At 40.9% G+C, this 24584-nt stretch overlaps 1 long non-coding RNA gene across 1 annotated transcript in view; it reads right to left on the reverse strand.

Annotated features, from left to right (window-relative positions):
* Positions 1–19203: 19203 nt before the first annotated feature.
* Positions 19204–24584, reverse strand: part of LOC130455068 (uncharacterized) — a 63674-nt gene continuing 58293 nt past the window's right edge. The window contains exon 3 of the long non-coding RNA XR_008912900.1: positions 19204–19732. This is a non-coding gene — a long non-coding RNA (uncharacterized LOC130455068). The remainder of the gene's footprint in view (positions 19733–24584) is intronic.

Raw genomic sequence — 24584 nt, forward strand, 5'->3', positions numbered from 1 at the left:
AGATTGTCTTTGGAGAATTATTTTTAATTGCTTTTTTCTTCAAATATCAAGTCTGAGATGTGATTAAAAAAACATAACACCTTACCTTCTGTCTTAGAATTGATACTATGCATTGGTTCCAAGGCAGAAGAATGGTAAGGGCTAGGCAGTGGGGGTTAACACAGGATCACACAGCTAGGAAGTATCTGAGGTCAGATTAGAGCCTAGGACCTCCCAACACTAGGCCTGGCTCTCAATCCACTGAGCTACCCAGCTCCCTCCTGAGATGTGATTTTGATTGACTACACTTCCATATTCCCACTGAACCAGAATCTATTCTTTTGATTCTTTCCTTCAGCTTCCCTCATTCCAAGAGAAGCCAGCTCTTTCCACCTAGCTTTTCACCATTTAACTCCATCTTACTCGTTCCTCACTTGTATTGTCCTGTCCCTGAAAATCAACAAAGCTCTTAATCGGAAAGATGTACAGCAGCAGCCAGAGTATCATCAGACTCCTGTGCTGGATAGATTGCATTTTGCCAGAGAGAGTGTAGCTAAGGAGAAGAAGAGGGTTTATGCAAAACAGTCATCAATTCAGTATCTCTCCACCCCTGCACATAAGAGTGAATTCTCTCAGTGTCTCACCCCACAGAGTCAGCACTGTCTAAGCCTGCCCCAGTTCCAAGGATGCAATCCTTCTCTTTGTGGCCATTTTGGTAAACAGACATAGTTAGTCAGTAGCAGTGATGAATGCTGCATTGATTTTGTTCATTTTACCACCTGTGTGGCTCTCAGAGGGAGATTTAATGCTTTCTCGGGCTACTATAATATTATGACTCCCACTAGGAATATCTTTTGATTAACTGTTGTTGCTACACAGTTAATTCACTATATTTATAAGAAAGAATTCTGTCAAGTCTCCATTCCGTAGGGTAAGGGAATAACAGTAGTAATAATATAGCCAATGTGGTATTTGTATAGCAGCCCTACAAAAGGAAACACATACATCATGTCCTTTAATCCGTAGACTACCCTGAGGCATATGCATTGAGTGTATAAATATTCCAAGGCTATGTAGCTACTAAGTGACACAGGCAGATCCAAATGTAAGCCCTCTAGCTCCCAACCCAATGCCTTCTCTGCTATATCAAAGCCATGAGTTTATGAAGTATTTGTTTTGTGCCAGGCCCTGCGCTAAATGCTAGAATACACTAGAAAGGCAAAAACTGACTGGGTCATATGGGGGCGCCAATATGCAAACAACTATTGTACCTTCAAGTTATAGACAGGGTAAATTGGAGGCATGACGCCACATCACAGGAAAAATCTACATCTTGTACGCAGGCAAAATTTCATGACAGAAGCCGTCTACTTCAGATGCTGGTAGGGAAAGGCTTATCCCTCATTTTTGTCCCCAGGGTCACTACAGTTCTGGGCTTTGGGGACATCAGTGACTATAGACCTCAACATTAGTAACATTAGGCTGTATTTCTGTCTGATATAACTGAACTGGTCTGCATCATTTGTCTCTAGAATGGGATCCACTGCAACAACGACAAAGGAATTTTAGAGACAATTCCCAGATTTCATCTTAGCTCATAGTAATCTCCTCCCTCTCCACATTTCTCATCAGAGCAATTGACTTGGTCCACTTTCTGGGAGATGATGCTAGTTAAGGGGGTGGGGCAGTTAAAATCTGGCACCAGGAGAAAGGAGGAGGAACAGAGAGTTCTAGAGAAATCCAGCAACTGGATAACCAACCTCTGAGAAACCAAGACCTGGTGGCCTTCAGATGACAGGGAGATATTGTAACCAAAGAACCCAATAATCTCTAGAGCTTTGGGTTTTTTTTCCCTTGGAGCAGGGGTGGGGGTGGTACAGTACTATTAGTTAGGCAAAGAAAAGTCCCTAGTTGCCAGAAACACTCTTACAACATATTATTGTGATATCTAGGCAAGCAAAAAAAGCTAGAGAGGCAGGTTGGGGAACTGAATGAAAAACAAGGGGATAAAAGGAGAGAATTTAAAGGTGGAGACTCCAGAGAGGAGCCCGGTGTATAAAAGGAAATAATGCACTGGGGAGGTAGAAGAAAAAAGAGCCAGATAAAGTCTGATTTCCAGCAGGGTGAGCTGTCAGTCAGTGAGATAGAGAGGGTGCCTCTTTTCAGGGTGACCTGATTCAGACATTAGGAAGGAGAGAAAGCAGAATGACCTAAACTGAGGAGAGAGATGAAATCACCTAGAAGTTGTCATTGTTAAGATGGCTGTTAATGTGTCTTAGGGATGCATAAAGCTGTTGTGTCTATTGCTGGCTTCTCCTCTTGACAAGATGCTACTGTTTCTGTGGCATCATAGTCTAACATTGTTTCTTAACAAGACACAGTTACAAAAGTAGCCTGATTGGAAGGAGAAAAGGGTCAGCTCTCTCTCCCTTCTCACTTCAACCTTTTCTCCCTGTTCCTGGGAATCTGAGTAAAAATGAAATGGGAAGAGTACTGGATTTGGATATAGAACATCTGGGTTAAAATCCTAGCCCTGCTACTTTCTGTTTGTGTCACGTTGGGCAAATTGCTTCATTTTTCTGTGCCTGTTTTCTCTTCTGAGTTGGGAAGCCTGGATAGGCTGGTACTAGATGAATACTCTTTCCAGCTATCCAGAGATTTATACATTTCTAACTCTTTCCCCCCTTCCTACATGCTTTGGGATATGTAGGGCCATTGTTAACCCTTGTTCTGGGACCTAATCTCACCCCTAGGCTCTATCTATTTATTTACTTTAAGCCCTTACCTTCTGTGTTAGAATCTATACTAAGTTATCAGTTCCAAGGCAGAAGAATGGTAAGGGTTAATTGACTTGCCCAGGGTCACACAGCTAGGAAATGTCTCTTGTTTCCAGGCCTGGCTCTCTCTGAACTGAGCTGCCTATCTGCCCCCCCTCCCCAACCCTCAGACTCTCTCTTTAGGCTCTGTCCCAAATGTCACCTTGGCATCTTAGACAAACCTCTTCCTGAGACCCTCCTCCTGATTGGTGGCTCATTCTCCAGAAATGCCATTTTAGGAAGCCACGCTTCACTTCATTTATGCCTAGACTCTTCAGATCCCTCCTTCTCTTCACCTGCTACCTTCCATCTATTTAGACATCCTTTCCTTCCCCCCACATACTTTTCAGCTGATCTCTTTGTATTGTCTTTCTCTATTAGAATTTAATCTCCTTTGAGGGCTGGGGCTGTGTCTTCCTTGCTTGTACATGCTTTCTTAGAATTTAGCATGGAATGAAGCACATAGTAAGTGTTTAATAAATGCTTTTGTTTCTCTGCCTATATGAATATACTCAGAAAACAACAAATAAGCTCTCCATGGGGTATTAGAGAGCCATCGATATTATAAAAATGGGCTTACTACACGTTAATTCCAAGGATATGTTAGTAGAGCTGTTCTCTGGCAAATTCTGGGAACACAGATCTAGGCCTAGGGGGACCTGAGAGGTCACTTATTCTAACCTCACAGAGTAGGACACCAACAACTCTTGAAGTCTACTAGGTTTGTGTTGTCAAACTCAGGGCATGCATGCCAGAAGGGGCTCCTCCCTTCCCCCTCTTCACATGTGCCTGAGAACATTTCTCTCATCATCCACCCCTCTGTCCAGCAGCCCAATGGGAATACTTCCTCCCTCCCCTGTCTGGGGTAAGGCAAGGGGCTCCTATGCAGCAGAGGGTTGCAATTTGGGCACTTGGTCTCTAAAAGGTTCACCATCACTGTGATAGGTCATTGTTAAAAGGGAGCATGCATCCCTAAGGGCTAGCTAGCCTTAGAGTGAGGGAGGTGGTGGTTCAAGTCCTATCTATTATACTTTCCAGCTATGCAACCAGGGAAATTTCCTCTCTTCTAGAATGCAAATGAGTAGAGTAGAAAGACTACAAGGCTTAGAATCAGGAAGCTCTAGTTCAAATCTTGCCTGTTATACCCACTAGCTATGTCCTTGGGCAGTTCAATTTATCTGAGTCTCAGTTTCCTCTTCTATAAAATGAGGCTAATAATGCTAGCAAAAGTATCCCCCTGTTTGGTTTTTAAAAATAAGATCACTGGTAGAATGTGGGCTTCTTAAGGACATGGACTGCTTCTTTCTTGTTTTTATATCCTGAGTGCCAGATACTATGCCTGGAACCAAGGAAGCCCTTAATAAATATTTGTTGAATTTGAATTAAGTAGACAAGTAATTTAATAATAATAATAATAATAGCTCACTATAGCTATTATTAGTGTGAAGGGAATTTTTAAATTCCCTTTGTCTATTTTTAAGCTATTTGTTTATTTTATTTAATCAACCAGGAACTTGAAGTATCCCTACTTAACAATTAGTAAGTCACTAACCAAGAGAGTTCACACTTACTTAGTCATTAACAATTAGTCCTAAAAGACCACAAGCACTATGCTCCCCCCCCCACCTGCAAGGCAAATTGAGAGACTTTGATTGGTTCCTGAGATGTGATAGATCAGCCCACAGTGAAAGGAAGGAGAAACCAGAGAAACAGGAAGTGACGTAAAGAAAACTGCTTATAAAAGCTAGCAGAGGACATCCTACTTCACTTCTACTGCTTTGGTGTCTCTGCATTTGAGGGTCTCTGCATTGGAGGGATTCTTCTGCCTTGAACTTCTGCGTTGGAGATTGATGCACTGGTAAGACTCTCACTGAAGAGATTACCGAGACTCCTGGTTGGAGATCGGGACCTGAAGAAGCCTTTCTCAGAGTTGAGCTGGATTTCTTTGTTTTGGCAATTATAGGGTATTTAGCTAGGCAATATTTTCTACCTCCTTCCTACATTTTCCTCTTTACTATCTCTACCCTGCTGTAATAAAGCTACTAAAGCTACTAACATACTCATAGTTTAATTTTTATAAACGGCGACCACAATAATTCTTTTTAACTCATAAATTTAGTCAAACTATTTTTAACCCTTACATTAGCTAATACTTATTGATAATTATAGAAATTACATATTTTTGTATTATATCAAATTTCTATCTAATAAATTATATATAAAATAATAAATTATTAACAGCTGATAATAATAGCAAAGATTAGCATTTTACAAATAATATCTCATTTGATTTTCATTACAACCATAGGAAGTAGGTACTTTTATTATCCTCATTTTACTGATGAGAAAACAGGTAGGGAAAAGTTAAATAACTTACTCAGGGTTACATAGCTAACAAGTGTCTAAGGCTAGATTCAGATTCAGGTCTTCCTGACTTCCTGTCCAGCATTCAGTGTACTACCCTGCCTAACTGGTGCCCCTAGGTAACTCTCTATGTCTCCACTGGAGACTGTTCCCATACCAATGAATTTGTGAAGTAACCTGGGTAGTCACAAAATTTTCTAACCATTATTTTATTTTATTTTTGTTTTGTTTCTTTTAAAAATACTTACTCCCCCCACCCCCAATTACATGTAAAAACAGTTTTTAACATTCACTTAAAAAATGGGAGTTCCAAATTCTCTTTCTCCTTCCCTTCCTCTCTTCTCCCAAACCCTCTCCCTGGAAGGATAGACCATCTGATATGAATTTTACACGTGCAATCATGTAAAACATTTCCCCATATTAGTCATCATGTGGAAGAGATCTCAAACATAAAAGAAGAAAGAAAGTGAATTAGAGCATTCTACCCATTATTTTAATTGTTCAGTTCCCTTTGATTGCGCTTGGCTAGCAATGAGATTCCTTCTATAATTCCTTACATGATCAAAGTTGATATTAAGTCAAATATAAATTCTAGCATCTGTGTATAGAAAACAGAGCACTTATTTTTTGATGTGACAACATATCTCACTCAACTTCTCCCTGGAGTGTGAAATATATGGAGGTCTAGGTCAAGAATATTCTAGAATTGGTGACCTGTACTATGTTTGGCAACTCCATATTGCTATTTCTCAAATGTGGCAAATTCAAGGCCAAGATTCACTTCCATGGAATGGTGGGGAAGCTTGCTCTTTTCCCATGATGATTCAAACAGCCTCAACCCTGTGTAGTAATAATAAGTAGTGTAACTAAGGCTTATTTAGCACTTTAGAGATTTAAATTCTGTAAATGCGTTCCTTATATCATTCTCATAAGTCCAAAGAAAGTAATGCAAGTATTAATATCCCCATTTTACTGATGAGAAAATGGAGATCGAGAGAAGATAAATAACTAAACTCAAGTCAACTCCAAGAGTACCATCTATCATGCTTGCCTCAGTCATCTTCAGCAATAGATTCCCCAAACACAATAGTAGGAAATCAGAATTTCTCCCTGAGATAAGTGAGAGAATTCCAAATCTGATTAACACCCTCTTATCACTGTTCTTCCCCAGCTGGTATTCTCCATAGCTTCTTGAATAGATTACTGGGATTTAGGCCACCATGGTTTTCTATACACACTCTCTCTCAGACAACAAAAGCAGGGGCAGCTGGGTGGCTCAGTGGATTGAGAGCCAGGCCTGGTGATGGGAGGTCTTGGGTTCAAATATGACCTCAGATACTTCCCAACTGTGTGACCCTGGGCAAGTCACTTAACCCCCATTGCCTAGCCCTTACCACTCTTCTGCCTTGGAGCCAATACATATTGACTCTAAGACTGAAGGTAAGGGTTTAAAAAAGAAAACAAAAGCAGGTTCTACATTTGCCCTCCTATTCACTTTCTTTCTTACCCTCTGGTTTGCTTGTCTTCTCATTACTGAATTTTCTCTTTCCTCTCTACTAAGTCCTTTCAAGTCCCCATAATCAAATCTTTTTCTTTTAAAAATCTCTTTTTACATACAGACTTACTCTTCTACCCACTGATTTACTCCAAAACCACTTGAAAATTCCCAACATGCAACATAATATTAGCTCTCTGTCCATTCTCATTTTCCTTCTCCAACCCAAAAGAGTTTTCAGCCTTCCAAATGGCCAGTTCTGTCTCTGAGCCTCCTTCCTGATGTCCTTTAAAAGGCTTAGAGAATCACAGGGGGCTGCCCTCTCCCACAACCTCAGAACCCAGCTGCCTCTCTTTTCCCGAATGACCCCTGTACCATCCTCAAACTCTGTCGACGTGGAACAAGAAGAAGGCTTCAGAATGCAAGAACACTATGTGTCAATGGTGTGATACCACTGGCTAATCCAAATGTTGACATGCTCTTAGGAGGTATGAAAAACAGATTCACAGAAGGCTGTGTTTGTTAACAGAACAGAATGTTAGAGTGGCCAAGGGCTGGCGGGACAACAGTCTGAATAAGAAGACTGCCTAGGCTCAAAATGTGATGGTGATGCATTGGTAGACTGAACTATTGGTTCGCTATATACCTGATACTTACCACTTATATGCCACTACTGGAATGCTCATAACATTAAATATTCAGCTTATCCTGTAGGGATGTTTTTTTCTTTTCACCCCCTGCTTCAATGGTCTGAGCATACCATCGGGCATTTACTTAGAAAGGAAAAATCATTCCAATAGAGAGGAATGTGACAGGTGAAAAGAAGGAGGAATCTGGAGAGTCTTAGGCATAAAAGAGTCCTTTCTAGAATAATAGTCCAGGAGAAGTCACCAACCAGGGGAGGAGAGCCTGAGGGCAGAAGTTTACCTAGGGATGGCAAGGTAACATTTAGGGAAAAAAAGAAGAAATCTAAAGAGAGAGTCTTCACGTGAGTTTAGGGCCCTATTTAATATATGTTTTTAAACTTTTAAAGTGTCTTCTTATTTTCAAAATCAGAAATCTAAATACGAATTAATGAAACGAGATATTCAACCAAAACAACTCTGCCTAAATTTATTAATGATCTCTTAATTGTCAGATCTAATGGCCTTTTCTCAGTCATCATCTTTCTTCACCTTTCTATAACCTTCTTTTTCTTGATACTCTCCTCTCTCTAGATGATTAGATATTTGTAAAATGCTTTGAAAATGCTTTGCATAATTCCTGGTACATAATAATTACTTAATAAATGCTCACTCCCTTTCTCTTTCCACATTTCATGATATTGCTCTCTGTGTGAATGTAATATAAATTGTACCCCCTTACCCGTGCATGCAATTTATGGCAGGAAACAAGAGGTGATGGGGTTCTCCGGGTTCTCTGGCTTCCTGGAAGAGGCTAAAGTGCCTCGTGGTGGGGGATGAGTCTGGACATCAGGACTTGGGACCTGGGCTGAAGTTAAGCTTGGCCAATCAGAGATGCAGGAGGAGTGATATCATTGGCCATATAAGAAAAGGGATGAAGCAGAATCTCACTTTTTTTTTTTTCCGGGACTCTCTCTCCTTACTCTGGAGAGTTTAACTCTCTGCTTGAACCAAGATGAGGAAGCATGATGTGGCTTGGAGGCTTTTTTAGTTAAGGCATTTTAGTGTCTCTCTCTCTCTCTTTCTCTCTCTCTCTCTCTCTCTCTCTCTCCATCTTTACTAATAAATAATTATAAATTAATGTACAGTCTCCAGAGAACTTTAATCATTACAGTTCTCTTGGTTTTCTTCCTTTCTGGTTGCTCTTTCTCCATCTCCTTTGCTGGTTTCTTCATCTACTTCCTGCCCACTATTTGTAGGTGTCCCCTAAGGCTCTATCCTGGGCACTCTTCTTCTCTACACTTTTACTTGGTGATTTACTTAGTTCCCAAGGCTTCAACTTTCTTTTTTATGCAGTTGATTCTCAGATCTGTTTGTCTAGCCCTAGACTCTCTCTTGACTTCCATTCTTATATCAGGGACTGCCTACTGGGCAACTCAAACTGGATATCCTATAGACACCTTAAATTCAACCCATCCAAAACGGAACTCATTAGTTTCCCTACAACCCTCCCCTCTTCTTAATTTGCCAATTTCAAACAAAAGGACCATTATTTTCCCAGTCTCCTGGGCTCACAACCTAGATAGCATCCTGGACTTCTCACTCTCTCTTCCTCCCACTGATAGCTGCCCATCTGCCAAATCCTATGGTTTCTGCCCTTGTAACAGCTCTCAAATATGCCCCCTTCTCTTCTATGACAGGCCACCACTCCAATACAAACCTCATCAGCTAGGCTACTGTAATAACCTGACGATTTTTCTCTCTGACTTAATTCTCTTCACTCCAAATTCACACCCCTTTAGCATTGGTCTAATCATGTTGCTTCCCTTTTCCGTCCCCATTCAATAAACTCCAGTGGGGCTCCCTATTACCTCCAGGGTAAATGATAAAATGCTCTGTTTGGCTTTTAATGCTATTCATAACCTGGTCCCCCTTTGCACCTTTTCAGTCTTCTTACTTCCCTTCATGAACCCTAGTCCAGTGACACCAGCCACTTTACTATTTCTGGAACAAAACACTCCATCTTCCAATTGGGCATTGCTATTGGTTGTAGCCCCTTCCCATAACTCTCTTCCTCATCATTTCCTCCCAGCTTTCCTGACTTCCTTCAAGTCTTAGTCAAAGCCTCATCTTCTGGAAGAAGCCTTTCCTGGTCCTCGCTAATCTTAGCATCTTTCCTCTGAGACTGTCCTCAATTTATCAGGCGTTATCTTCTTCATCCATAGTTATTTCTAAGTTGAGTGTTGTCTCTATTAAACTGGGAGCTCCTTAAGGAGAGGGACAACTTTTTTTGGCCTTTCTTTGTATCTCCAGCATTTTGCATAGTGTCTGGTACATGGCAGGCAGTTAATAAGGCTACCTGACTGACCGAAACAGGAGGAGGGCCCTTTAGTGGAATATACAATAATCTAGGTTGTTTCATGTTAATGACTTTCAACACACTTTCCCAAGGATACTGGGGAAATAGCTAGAAGAGAAGAAATAGGATGCTTTATCTTAGAAAGAGACATGTTGGGGGCAGCTAGGTGGCTTAGTGGATAGAGAGCCAGGCCTGTAGATGGGAGGTCCTGAGTTCAAATCGAGCTCCAGACCCTTCCTAGCTATAGGACCCTGGACAAGCCACTTACCCCCATTGCCTAGCCCTTACTGCTCTTAGAACCTATGTACATTGATTCTAAGACAGAAGGTAAGGGTTCAAAAACAAAGAAAGTGGATGCATTATACCATACATAGAAAGAAGTATATGTGGCACAATAATAATAATAATAATAATGTGGTCAGAGCCAGAAGAAGCATCACAAGTTTCACATTAGAGGAACTGAAGGTAAGGCAGTCAGACAATAGGCCCCCTCCAGACTAAACATATGTTTGTTAAACATATGGATATAAACTATGATGTCTGGAACAGTAGAACAGTCCCTGGGACAACAGACAGCCTTGGCTGGAGCTTGTGGAATGCTATGAATATTGCTATAAGCAGCAGTGACATGGGGTGTCCTGGAGCAATGTTTAAGTGACCTTTCAGGAGGTCCAGAGAAGAATCAAGGTCTGTGATCGTCATGGGATGGGAAAAGAAGGCTGAGTGTTTACACGAACCTGAGTCCAACCTTGCTGGCTTCTCCAGCGTTCCTCCCGCTATATCAGAATCTGACTGGTTCCTAGCTCTTCCTTAGCAGTACGTTCATGCAAGCAGACCAAGGCTCACAAGGGATGCTCGCAACCACCCTGGGAGACAGGTGCTATGATGATTATCCTCATCTTACAGTTCAGGAAACTGAGGCAAACAGACTTTAGTAACTTGCCCCAGGGTCACCCAGCTAATAAGTGTCTGACATTGAATTTGAACCCATGTTTTCCTGAGGGCAGCTAGGTGGCACAGTGGATAGAATGCAGAGGTTAGAGTCAGAAGGACCTAAGTTCAAATCTGACCTCAATTCTCCACATCTAGAGAAAGAACTGTGGGAGTAGAAATCCAGAAGAAAACATATGATTTATCACGGGTATAGGATTTGTTTTAAAAGATTACTCTATTACAAAAATGAATACTATGGTAATAGGTATCAAAACAGGTGTAACTCAGTGGAACTGCTTGTCATCTCTGGGAGCAGGGAGGGAAAAGGGGAGGGAGACAGCATGAATCCTGTAACCAAGGAAACAATTTTTTAATTTAATTAAAAATGTAAAAATCTGACTTCAAACTTCCTAGCTTTACTTCTGACACAGAGGAGCTTTGTGACATTGGGCAGTTACTCAATCTCTCTGTTCCTCAGGGAATTCTCTGAGTTTATAAGTTACTAAAGAGGTACTGACCAATGTCAGTGAGGGGAATTGTCTCACCAGGAGATGTGAATCTCCTTTTGCTATTGTTGTTGTTGATTAATTCTTTCAGTCATGTCTGACTCTCTGTGATCCCACTTGGGATTCTTGGCAAAAATACTGAAATAGTTTGCCATTTCCTTCTCCAGCTCATTTTACAGATGAGAAAACTGAGGCAAATAGGGTTGAGTGACTCGTCCAAGATCACCTGAGGTCACATTTGAACTCAAGTCTTCCTGACTCCAGGTTCAGAGTTCTATCCACTGCACCACCTAGCTTCTCATTGTTCATGTGTAATGAGTTATGTGTATGCTGCCTTTTCCACTAACATCTAAGCTCTCTGAGGACAGGCACTATTTTAGCTTTTTGCTTTGTAAATCTAGGGTTGCTCAGTGGATTGAGAGCCAGGCCTAGAGACAAGAGGTCCTGGGTTCAAATCTGACCTCAGATACTTCCCGGCTGAGTGACCCTGGGCAAGTCACTTGACCCCCATTGCCCAGGCCTTACCACTCTTCTGGGTTTTTAAAAAAAGAATTCACTTAGTAAATACTTATGGATTAAATGAATGAAAGCATTTCTGAAGCACTTACTCTGTACCAAACCCTGGGCTAAGGGCTGGAGATACAAATGCAAGAGCTGGCAGCCTCTGCCCTCAAGGAGCTTTTATTCTAAATGGTCAGGTAAAAGGCACTGGGGAGTGGGGACCAGGGCAGAATGGCCTAGTGTGAGAGGCTCCAAGTCTACATTTTGATGAGTGAAATCAGAGAGCAGCCCAGGAACGTTGCCCAAGGCAAGAGGTAGTGGCAATTTGACTCATTTTCTGAGAAAGAGAGAGAAGGTTGGGGGGGGATAGAGGGTTCAGGAAAGGTCACAGGGCTAGAATTGGCTAGGATGAAGATGAAAAATGCAAGGTCCCCAGGACTGAATGATTGGTAGTTAATTATAAATGGTATGCTTTCTAGCTGTGTGGCCCTGGGCAAGTCACTCACCCTGCCATAGAATAATACTTGGCATCGATTTGAGACAGAAAGGAAGGGTTTTAAAAAATTGTAAATGGTAAACAATCTCAGACACTGAAATAATCTTCTTCCTGTCTTAGCCCCAGCTGCAGCTTCTTGCTTCTTTCAAGTTTTTGACACAATTGCAAATTGCTTTGCTCCAAGTTTCAAAGTCTACAACCGAAAATGCTTGCAGGGCTGTATGAGTCACACAGTGGATATTCTGGGTTATGAGCTCATTTGCACCCAAATCACTGCACCTAGCGCTAGCCTCCTCTTCCCTCACCAGCTGGATGTTGGGAGAACTTGGTGTGGTTGCTTCTGGTTATTACGCAAAAGCTGATGGCTTACTTTCTTATGCTTTGGGGACCATTCCAGTGTATCCAAATAGATAAAGTCCTGGACACTAGGAGCCCTCATGGACCTGGCCTGGGATACCACCCAACAGGAGAAGGGTACAATTGTGATGGCTAAGGTCAAGGCAGATCATTGCAGGAAGAGAATTTCCAGGAGAAGTTTAGATGTTTATTTGGGGAAGTTAAGGGAAAGTGAGAAAGGAAGGTCTTGAGAAATTTAAGTGGTAGTTTTAATGGAGTACAACTCCCCAGGATGTTTATATAAAGGTAGATTACATTGGATCCAGTATAGATTTTGACCTAGAAAGGATGGGCTAGCCAAAACCCTTCCATTTTATAGATGGGAAAATGGAGGCTAAGTGAGTACTAAGTAGCAGAATCAAGCTTTGAATCATAATCTTTTGTGGGCATATTTATTATGCCTTCCCCTAGACTGACTTCCTCAGAAGCTACCTCTGGGGACACTTTCGGATGGGGATATGGACAAAATAACCCTACTTCACCTGTGATTTTTTTTTGTGACTTATTTTCAGAGTTTTGGCCAGTCCCACATTATACAATGCTAAGGGTGAAGTATAGGTCCTTCTTCTGAATCCCCCATGAAGCCAGGAGGCTCAGCACCCTTTTTGATACTTTGAACCTCTGATGGATCTATCATCTAATTTGGGTGGATACTCCCAACAGTGCAGATCCCAAACCATTCACTAGGTGTCTTTGTGTATCGTATGTGACCCTTACTCATATCCCTTGTAAATCCTCTACAAGAGATCACAAACCAGGCCTGGTGTCAGGAAGACCCAAGTTCAAATATTACCTCAGACACTTATTAGCTGTGTGATCCTGGACAAGTCACTTAACGCTGTTTATCTCCATTTCCTCCTCTATAAAATTAACCGGAGAAAGAAATGGCCAACCACTTCGGTATCTTTGCCAGAAAAACCCCAAATGGGGCCACAAAGAGTAGGACACAACTGAAATGATTGAACAACGGTCACTCAAAAGAATTCAAGGGAACAGCTGGGTTTCTCAGTGGATTGAGAGCCAGGCCTAGAGAGGGGAGGTCCTGGGTTCAAGTCTGGATTCAGATACTTCCCAGCTGTGTGACCCTGGGCAAGTCACTTAACCCCTATTGCCCAGGCCTTACCACTCTTCTGCCTTGGAACCAATACACAGTATTGACTCCAAGATGGAACGTAAGGGTTAAAAAAAAAGAATTCAGGAAAAAACAAGTTAGCTGAGAATGCTGAGTACATCTCCCCAGTAAATATTTCACCATTGATCTGTGGATTGATTGGAGGTGACCGACACCAAGTGACTAGTCAAATGACTCCTTTGGGTAAACATAAGATTTCTACGTCACAAGTCGATTCTTCAATAAACTCTTTGAGGAACAATTTAAAGCGATCTTTTTTTTTCTATTTACAATGGTGAGCATGAAACGTATAAAAAAATGATTGTTTTTCAAGGTGATATGGGAAAAAACCCTGCAGAAGCATCTTCCATGTCCTTAGCCAATGTTCTATTTGCTATGATATTACTATTTGTTGTGAGACAAATAGTATTGGATTTTGAATAAGGAGATCTGGATGTGAATCTTGGCTTTGCTACTTGCTACTCATATAACTATGGGTAAACTTTCCTTGGGCCTCAGTTTCCTCATCTTTAAAAGGGAGGGATTGAAAATATTCATAGCTGCGCTCTTTGTGGTGGCAAAAAATTGGAAAATGAAGGGATGCCCTTCAATTGGGGAATGGCTGAACAAATTGTGGTATCTGTTGGTGATGGAATACTATTGTGCTCAAAGGAATAATAAAGTGGAGGAATTCCATGGAGACTGGAACAACCTCCAGGAAGTGATGCAGAGCGAAAGGAGCAGAACCAGGAGAACATTGTACACAGAAACTGATACACTGTGGTACAATCGAAGGTAATGGACTTCTCTACTAGCAGCAATGCAATGATCCGGGACAATTTTGAGGGACTTATGAGAAAGAATGCTATTCACATCCAGAGAAAGAACTGTGGGAGTAGAAACGCAGAAGAAAAACAACGGCTTGGTCACATGGGTTGATGAGGATATAATTGTGGCTGTAGACTCTAAACGATCACCCTAGTGCAAATATCAATAATATGGAAATAGGTCTTAATCAATGACCCATGTAAAACCCAGTGGAATTGCATGCCAGCTATGGGGAGGCGGGGGAGGAGGGGGGAAAAGAACATGAATCGTGTAACCATGGAAAAATATTCTTAATTAATTAATTAAATAAAAAATTCAATTAAAATAAATAAAAGGAAGGGATTGGAGTAAATGATGACAGAAGTGTCTCCAAGCCCTACTCCTAGGATCCTGTTAGCTAGACTAATAATTTCCTACTCTAAATCAATTATTCCATATATATGATGGGAATTCTTCCATGCATAGATGGATCTGGGGTTCTCTGTAGCTCTGGGAATTTAAAAGATCTTCTGCTTTACTATGTGGTCTTTTTCCTCACTCCTGATTTCCTGAACTACACTCATTTCCCTCCTGCTTTGGGTTAAGTAGAATAAAATTGGCTCAGCTTCTTCAGTCATTTAATACCATTCCTTGAGGGCCACGAGAAGTCACTGGGCCCGACCTTCTCTCAGTTCTCTGTTTACAGTGTTCTGGGCAGGGCTGCTTACTGATCTCACTTTGCTGGCTACCACTGTAACTGAAAAGAGGCTAAAGGAAAACGGTCCAAGTAGTCAGTTTCTCTATAATCATTCCAGAGTTTTCAGACATGTTGCACCCAATTCCAGATTAGGATTTTTTTTTTTTGGTGAAAAATTGGTAGATCCAACCTTCTCTTCTGGTTGCTCATTTTAAAAAGTTCCTGTCTTGGCTCACGAGAAAGCTAAACTTTGCAGGTTTTTAGGATTTTGATGGGAAGGTTTCTCTTTGAGTGGATTATGTGAGAACAGAATGCATTTGCTCTTGGGAACAATATTATAAGTGATGATTAAGCTCCCAGGCTACTCTAGGAGGCCAACTAAATACAAACACAATGTAGATGGAATCTGATACATCAGTCAGGAAAAAAAAAGTGGAAAACAGCAGTGGTAATCTGAGTTTCTGCATAAACCAGAAAAAAATGTGCTTAAATAAGAAAGATTCTTAAGCAATCTTCCATGCTGGTGTTTGAGGAAAAGCATAGACTTAATTAGAAGAAAATCAGGACATAGGGCCATTTTAGAGATTCTTAAAAAAGAACTTCTAGGTACTTGCAGAGGATTTAGATGTTGATGCCAATTATTTTCCATTTTACTTCAAACTTTTGATTTTCCTTTTTCTTAATATAAGTCTATCTCTCATCTTTTCTATGCTTACCAATCACAAAAGGTCATTTTCTTTTCTTTTGGCTTACAGATGGAATAAAGGGAAGAGAAAAAGGAGAAGGGGAAGACTTCTTTGTTGTAGCTGAGCAAGAGCTGAAAAAGAGAGCCCGGAGGAAGGGTACTAAAATGATGTATATCTGTAAGAGAGTAAGATTGCCCAAGGTGGAATCAGTTGGACTATGTGAATGATAGGGTGCAGTGAATAGAGAGACAGCCTTGGAATCAGGAAGATCTGAGTTCAAATCTGTCCCCAGGCACTTAGTTGTGTGACACTGGGCTAGTCATTTAACCCTGTTTACCTCACTTTCTTCATTTGTAAAAAATGGACTAGAGAAGGAAATGGCAAACCACTCCAGTATCTTCACCCAGAAAACACCAAAAGTTGCCACAAAGAGTCAGATATGACTGAACCGACTGGACAACAAAAAATGGAAGTGACCCTGGCAGCAGTCGTATTCTCTGTATCTATTACTTATCCAAGAGATGGTAAACGTTATCGCATCTTTGAGGAATTCTGCTTAAATACTTGGTTTTATACTGGATTCTGCTTTTTAGTGGGCTGGCCTTGTAACTATTCTTCTGGAGAGCATGTGATAATAAATGTTGGAAGATGAATAGGAGATTTTTTTTTATGTTTTTATATCCTCTTCAATTAGTGCTTTGAACCTATGATATCCTTGAAAAGAAAAGAAGTGATGGGGAGAGATATTGGACCATGCATTTTGTCTGCACGGTACCACTGGCCTAAGACAGCTTGAATGCCCTTAGGATGTGGAGTAGAGAGAAAGAGGTGCAACAGCTTAGGAACAGGTCAGGAGTTGCCAAGTAGTGGGCCCAGGAAGCGTCCACAAGGGAGTCACTTGTAAGTCAGAGAATGACTCAATAGCACGAAAATAGCTTTTCTAGAATTTTAAAATGTAAGCCTTCTGGTCTAACTGTTCCATTTCATGGCAGAGACTTTTGTAGTTGTTTTTAACTTTGGAGTATGAAGCTTTTTTCACTCCTCTTTACTGGTTACCTCAGAATAAGCAATGGCAATATTGTTCTGGGGGACCCTCTAGAGCAAGTATTGAACAGTTATAGCCTAGGAGGAATATGTGAGCTCTTTCGATATATTAGTTGGAGTAGCCTTATAGTAGATGTGAGGTAGAGTCCTGGAACCCCCTTAAAGAGCTTTTTTTTAATTAATTTTTTTTGGGTTAACAATAACTTATTTTCTTTCACTCTCAAATTACCCCCATCCACATGACAGAAAAGAAAAATAGAAGCCGTGTAGCTAGTGTTCAGAGTCAGGTAAATTCTCATATTGGCCTTATCCAAAAGAATATGCCTCATTCTGCGTCCCATACCATCACCTCTTTGTCAGGGGTGGGTATATTCTTTATCATCCATCTTCTGGAATCGGAGTTGATCATTTTGTTGGTTAGAGTTCTTAAGTCTTTCAAAATTCTCCTGAGTCTGTTCATTCCACTTTGAGTCAATTCATACAAGTCTTATTAGGGTTCTCTAAAATAATAGCTAGCATTCATGTAGTGCATTAAAGTATACAAAGCACTTTATAATGTTATCTCATTTGATAATCATAACAACTCTGGGAAGAGGTGATATTATTATCCCCATTTACAGATGAGGAAACCGAGGCACAGAGAGGTAAAATGACATACCCAGGGTCACACTGTTCACATGTGTCTGAGGATTCAAACTTATCTTCCTAACTCTGGATCCAGCTCTGTGCCACCTGAGTGATTTCTCTGAATCACTCTGTCCCTGCCATTCTTATTCTTTTTTAAATCCTTACCTTTCATCTTAGAATTAATACTGTGTATTGGTTCTAAGACAGAAGAGCAGTAAGGGCTAAGCAATGGTGGTTCAGTGACTTGCCCAGGGTCACACAGCTAGGAAGTGTCTAAGGTTAGATTTGAACCTAGGATCTATTGTCTCTAGGTCTGGCTCTCAATCCACTGAGCCACCTAGATGCTCCCCTTTGCCATTATTCTTATAGTAAAATAGTATTATATCACATTAATTTACTATAATTTGTTTAGCTATTACCTAATTGTTGTTGTACAGTTCTATCCAGTTTCTTTGTGACCAGTCAATAGGGTTTTCTTGGCAAGGATACTAGAGTGGTTTGCCATTTCCTTCTCCAGTGTTTTTGTCAGGTAATCAGAAGTTGTGACTTGCCCAGGGTCACACAGACAGTAAGTTTCTGAGTGCAGAATTGAACCCAGATTTTCTCTCTTTGTACTGAGCCATCTAGCTAAAGGATATCTCCTTAGTTTCCAGTTCTTTACCACTACAAAAAGGGCTGCTATAAATATTATTTTTACATATTGGTCTTTTCCCACTTTCTTTCATCTCTTTTCCCTCTAAAGAATCTACCGCTTGAAGGAATGTTCAGATAGTTCATTTTCAATCTTGCCATGCTTTTGGTTAGGGTTGTTCCTAAAGAAGTAGAGGGGGCAGCTGGGTAGCTCAGTAGATTGAGAGTCAGACCCAGAGATGGGAGGTCCTGAGTTCAAATTTGGCCTTAGCCACTTCCTAGCTGTGTGATAGTGGGTAAGTCACTTTGCTCTCATTGCCTAGCCCTTACCACTCTTTTGTCTTAGAACCAATACCCAGTATTGATTCTAAGATGGAAGGTAAGGGTTTAAAAAAAGAAGTATAGACCCACAAAGGATATGAACAAGCAATTTTCAGACGAAGAAATCAAAGATCATATGAAAAATGCTCTAAATCACTTTTGCTTAGGGAAATACAAATTAAAACAATGCCGAAGTAATACTACTTCACACCTATCAAATTGGCCAATGTGTCTGTAAACTGATAAATGTTGGAAGGGATATGGCAAAATTGGGACACTAATGCATTGTTGGTAGAGTTGTGAACTGATCTAACCATTTTGGAGAGTAATTTGGAGCTATGTCTAAAGAGCAATAAAATTGTGCATACCCTTTGATCCTGTAATACCACTACTGTGTCTGTATACCAAAGAGATCATAAAAAAGGGGAAAGGACTTGTACAAAAATATTTATAGAAAGCTCTTTTTGTGGTGGCAAAGAATTAGAAATTGAGGGGATGTCCATCAATTGGGGAATGACAACAAATTGTCGGTATATAATGCTAATGGAATACTATTGTGCTGTAAGAGATGATAAGCAGGATGGTCTCAGAAAAAGCTGGAAAGACCTATGTGAACTGATGCAAAGTGAAATAAACAAAACTGGGAGAACATTGTACACAGTAATAGCAATAGTTTATGATGATCAATTATGAAAGACTTGGCCACTCTCAGCAATACAATGATCCAGGACAATTCTGAGGGACTTATAACAAAGAATGCCATCCACCTCCAGAGAAAGAACTGTTGTAATCAGATGCAGATCAAAGCAGACTATCTTTCACATTTTAAAGTTTATTTATGGTTTTATTTTGATGTTTTGATTTTATATGAGTATTCTCTTACAACAATGGCCAATATGGAAATATGTTATGCCTGATAATACATATATAACCCAGATCAAATTGTTTACCATCTCTCTCCTGGAGGAGGGGAGGGAAAAGAGGAAGGAAGACAATTTGGATCTTATAATTTCAGAAAATGTATGTTGATAATTATTACATGTAATTGGGAAAATAAAATATCTTTGAATAAAAATAGAAGTATAGACCCACAACAAATCATACTGTATACAATTCTGGACTATTTTTGTACAAACGAAATGAAACAGGATGGTACTGTGGAAAGAGACATTAATTAGGACTTTGGCAGCCTGGGTTCAAATCACAGCACTTTTACTTACTATGTGTGTGACCTGAAAAAAAGGCAGCAAATATTTCTGATCTTCAATTTCTTCAAGCCAAAAATGAGGAGGCTGGATTAGATGATCGATTAGGTCCTTTTCATGTCTAGATCCTCAGGTCCTATAAATCAAGTTGAAAATGAATATTAAGCTTAGCTTTGAAGATGGAAACAAGGTGCAGAGGGCAATAATAAAGCCAGAAGGTATTGTGTGGAAGACATTTGTGTCCATAATTGTCACCCAAAAGAACTACCTGGACTTGAGAGTCAGGAGATCTTAGTGGTAACCTAAGCTCCCACATTTCACCATGGACAAGTCACTTTCCCTCTGTCAGCCTCAGTTTGCTCATCTGCAAAATGTGTGAACAATATCTCCTTCACAGGTTTGTGGTGAGGATGGCAATTGGACAACCATAAAAGGCTATGTAAATATGAGTTAGGGCAGCTAAGTGACACAGTAGGTAAAGAGATGAGTCTGGAATTAGGAAGATTCATCTTTCCGAGTTCAAATCTGACTTTAGACACTTACTAGCTGTGTGACCTTGGGCAAGTCACTCAACTCCACTGGCCTCAGGTTCCTCATCTGTAAAATGAGCTGTAGAAGAAAATGGCAAAGCTTTCCAGGATGTTTGCTAAGAAAATCCCAAAAGGGGGCAGAGCACAGTCTGGAATCAGAAGGAAGAGGGCTCAAATCTGGCCTCAGATACTTCTTAACTATGTGACCCTAAGAAAGTCATTTAACTTCTTTTGCCAGTCTTGGCCTTTCTGTCTTAGATTTGTTACTAGGACAGAAGGTAAGGGTTAAAAAAAAAAAGGAAACTTCCAATGGTGCCATGAGGAGTTGGGACATGACCGAAATGCCTGAAAGACAATAATAACAACATGAGTTGTTAGCATTAACTTTTGTTTCTCCTGGACTCTTGGGATTGAGTCTCACTTTTGGCTAATTTCTAGGAATGCCTTGATAAAGGTACTTTGATGTTTGGCATTTGACTTAGAGAGAAGTTATCATAAGTATTGTTTTGGAGAAACCTGGGGAGACTTGCATGAACTGATGCAGAATGGAGAGAGCAGAACCAGGAGAATAACTTGTACTATAATAGCCACACTTTAAAGACGAACAATTTTGATTGGCAAGAATGAACACAGTGACTAACCATGATTCCAGATGACTGAAGATGGAGCATGCTTTCCACTTTCTGACAGAGAGGTGATGCACTAAATATACAAAGTGAGACATATATTTTTGGACAATGTGGGAATTTGTTTTGTTGGACTATATTTATTTGTTACAAGGATTTTCTGTTTGGCCTTTCTTTTTTCCCAATGGAAAGAGAAGTAGGAGAAAAAGAAAATACATGCTTCTGTATTAAAAAAAACACAATAAAACTCTTCTACATGCTATAGAATCCTGGCTATTAAGACATTCATCAAAACAAAGAGATAAGACATATGTCTAGTAAGTAGGTGCTATTTATCAAAAGCTAACTTTTCTTCTGCTGTTCTTCCCCACAGTCTCTCTTTAAAAGCGACAACAAAAATCCTTGCTTCTTGTCTCAGTAACAACTCTAGGACAGAAGGACAATGCTTAGACAAACAGGATTAAGTGATTTGCCCAGGGTCCCAGCTGGTAAGCATTTGAGTCCAGATTTGAACCCAAGTCCTCCTGACTCCTGGCACTCTATCTTCTGTACCGCTCAGCAATTCCCCTCTCTTGCCCCTTGTTTCTGAAAAGGACATATTGTCTCTTGGAGGAGAAACCCAGCAAGAACATGCAACCCACTGACCAAAAAGGGGAAGGGAGGGGAGAGAATCTCTAGTAAAGAGTCCCAGTATGTTGTCCTCCACCCACAGGCACAAATGCTGAGCTCATATTCCTGGGAGCAGCAACCCTGTAACTGAAGCCCACACCCAGCCTCTATTTCAAGCAGTCATCACAAATCATTCCAAAACTTCCCCACAAGGGGAGGGAAATGAGAGCCCTGTTTCGGGTTACATTTGCTAAGAGTTCTTTCGTCAGTGCCCTGGACCTAATGAGGCTGGGAGAACCTTTGGGCTTCAGGTTATCACTAGCCTCACCGTAGGGGGAAATCATGGGTCCAGGACATTTTCCACTTCTGTGGAGAAATGGGACACTGCATTCTTTAGTGGTGATGGTCCTGAACTGAAGTGGGAGGACCAGGGTTCAAATTCTGGCTTTGTCATTTCCTACCCAGGGGAGTAAGGGCAAGTCAAATCACATTTCTGGGCTTCAGTCTTCCCATCTCTAAAGTGACATTTCATCTCCTGTCCCCATTTTTTTCTTTTTTTGTGCATAGGCTGATTCTCTCTGCCTCTGGCTCTTGGAACCCCTACCTCCCTTCCTGGCTCAGCTCAAGTTCTATTTCCTACCAAGTCTCCTGATTTCCCTAGTTCTTAATGGCTCCCAGTAAGTAACTTTATTTGTTGGCACAGTGGAGAGTTGTGTCCAATTCTTCGTGATCCTATTTGGAGTTTCCTTGGCAAAGATACTGGGGTGATTCTCTAGCTCATTTTACAGATGAGGAAACTGAGGCAAACAGTATTAACTTGCTATGGGTCTTACAGCTTGTAAATATCTAAGACTGGATTTGAACTTAGGTCTTCTGGACCCCAGGCTCAGTGCTCTATCCACTGTACCACTTAGCTGCCCTTTTAAAAAGGATATTTACCACATAGGTTCTGGTACACTTTACAGTGCCAAAGATGTACATTAAGTATGGTGTTATGTAGTTGGTCAGTTAGGTGGTACAGTGGGCAGAGCACCAGGCTTGAAGTCAAGAAGACCCGAGTTCAAATGTGGCTTCAGACACTAGCTGTGTGATCCTGGTCAAATGTAAATAGGGGTAATAATAGCACCTGCCTCCCAAGTTTGTTGGATCAAATGAGAGAATATAGCTCTCACCATGTGAGTATGGTATAAATGGTAGCTGTTATTATTATTATTATTTACTAATTGCTTTAAATTTGTTATTACTATTCAGCTTTGGTTATTTATTGATATTCTTGAATATGATTGGAGAATAGTCATGGGCAACAAGACCTATGCTGCCATTTTGAAATAAACAAGAAGACTTTATCTAATAGGACCAGGGACTGGAGGAAGCCTTCCTGATTCCTAGGGAAAAAGAACCAATGATGTTTTTAAACTGCCTGAAGGCTTGCAAAGTTTCTTTTTTAAAAATAATTTTACTCAAAGGTATTTTATTTTCCCAATTACATGTAATAACAATTTTCAACATATGTTTTCCAAAATTATAGGCTCCAAATTGTCTCTGTCCCTCCCTTCCTTCTCCCCTCAGAGATGGTAAGTGATTTGATGTATTACATGTATTACTGTAAGGCTTGCAATGTTTCTCATCTAATCGTTCATTTTAATGTACTCACAACTACCCTTCATGATGAGCAGGGATGGGGACTAGACCTGGGAACTCATTGATGAGCAAACTCCAGTGGCTAATTTGGGGCTGCTATCTTCCCTGTCACTTCTAGGCTTAAAGATTGCCCAGAGCAGAGGCCGCTGGTTAGCACAGTGGATTGAGAGCCAGACCTAGAGATGGGAGGATCTGGGTTCCAATCTGGCCTCAAACACTTCCTAGTTGTGTGGCCCTGGGCAAGTCACTTACCCCGTTGCTTAGCTCTTACCATGCTTCTTCTTTAGAAAAGATACTTAGTATTGATTTGAGACAGAAGGGAGAGTTAAAAAAGAAAAAGATTGCTGAGAGCACTGAGAATTACACAATCAGGATATGTCAGAGAAGGGATGTGAAGCCAAGTCTCTCTGGCTCCAAGTCCAGGACGCAGGAACGCCTTACTCAAAGTTCAGCTATCTATTCCCGAAGTCATGTTATGCCTCTTAAGGGACAAAAAATGGAGCATATCCATTTGCTTTTCTCTGCCGTGGCTTTTGTTAGTTCTGTGGAGGGTCTATTTCATCCTCTTAAGTTCCTCCTAGGGATGGTCAGTGGCAGATAAGGAAGCTTCTAGAGTTTTCATAGCCCCACAAGGGGGTCTCTGGATTATAAGTGAAGAAACTGCAGCTTAGGCAAGGGAAACCCAGGATAATTATTCCACTTTAATTCTATTGACCATAAGACCATAAGAGTTCTTTGGCTATCAAGACCCTGGAGCTGTATCTGGTATTGGATAACCTGTCATTAGAAACCAAAAAAATGATTAAAAGGACCAAAAAGGGGGTAGCTGGGTGGCTCAGTGGATAGAGAGCCAGGCCTAGAGATGGGAAATTCTGGGTTCAATCTGGACTCAGACACTTCCTAGTTGTGTGACCCTGGGCAAGTCACCTAATGTCCATTGCTCTGCCTTGGAACCAATTCATAGTATTGATTCCAAGATGGAAGGTAAGGGTTTAAAAAAAGCCATCAGCACCTTCCAGTATTGGAGATTTGTCTGGAGAATACAGAGAGGTACTCATACTCTTCTTAGTGCTATCTACCTAAGATGTAAAGTGTCTTGCAGTTCATCTAGTCCAGTCTTATTTTACAGATGAGGAAACTGAGGCCAGGGGAGGTTTAGTGACTTTCACAAGATGGCGCCAGTATTAGAGGTAGGATTTGGCTACCAGGTCCTCCAGAGCCAGTACACTTTCTACTGTATTCACTGCCTCAGAATATCAGAAATAACAGACCAAATTGGGGGAGATTCAGTAAGGCAAGTCATTGCTTCTCTCCAGGCCTCAGTTTCCTCATCTGTAAAACAAGAGAAGGTCTTCTCAGCTCCCTTCCAGCTGTATCCTTCTCTGAGTCTAGGAATGAACTCAGATGTTGAGATCCCTTATGTGTATGGCAGGTCAGGTGGGTGCTGAGAAGAGAAGGAGACTGTTCAAGGAAGGATCCCAAACTCAAGAACACATTGGCCTACTTTGACACTTGCCTAGCCCGGGGTCCTGCCTAGTAGCAATCCTCACAATCAAAGGCATTCATCTCTCATCTCTTTGGA

This window comes from Monodelphis domestica, chromosome 6, assembly GCF_027887165.1.
Source record: "Monodelphis domestica isolate mMonDom1 chromosome 6, mMonDom1.pri, whole genome shotgun sequence".
NCBI classification, from domain to species: domain Eukaryota; kingdom Metazoa; phylum Chordata; class Mammalia; order Didelphimorphia; family Didelphidae; genus Monodelphis; species Monodelphis domestica.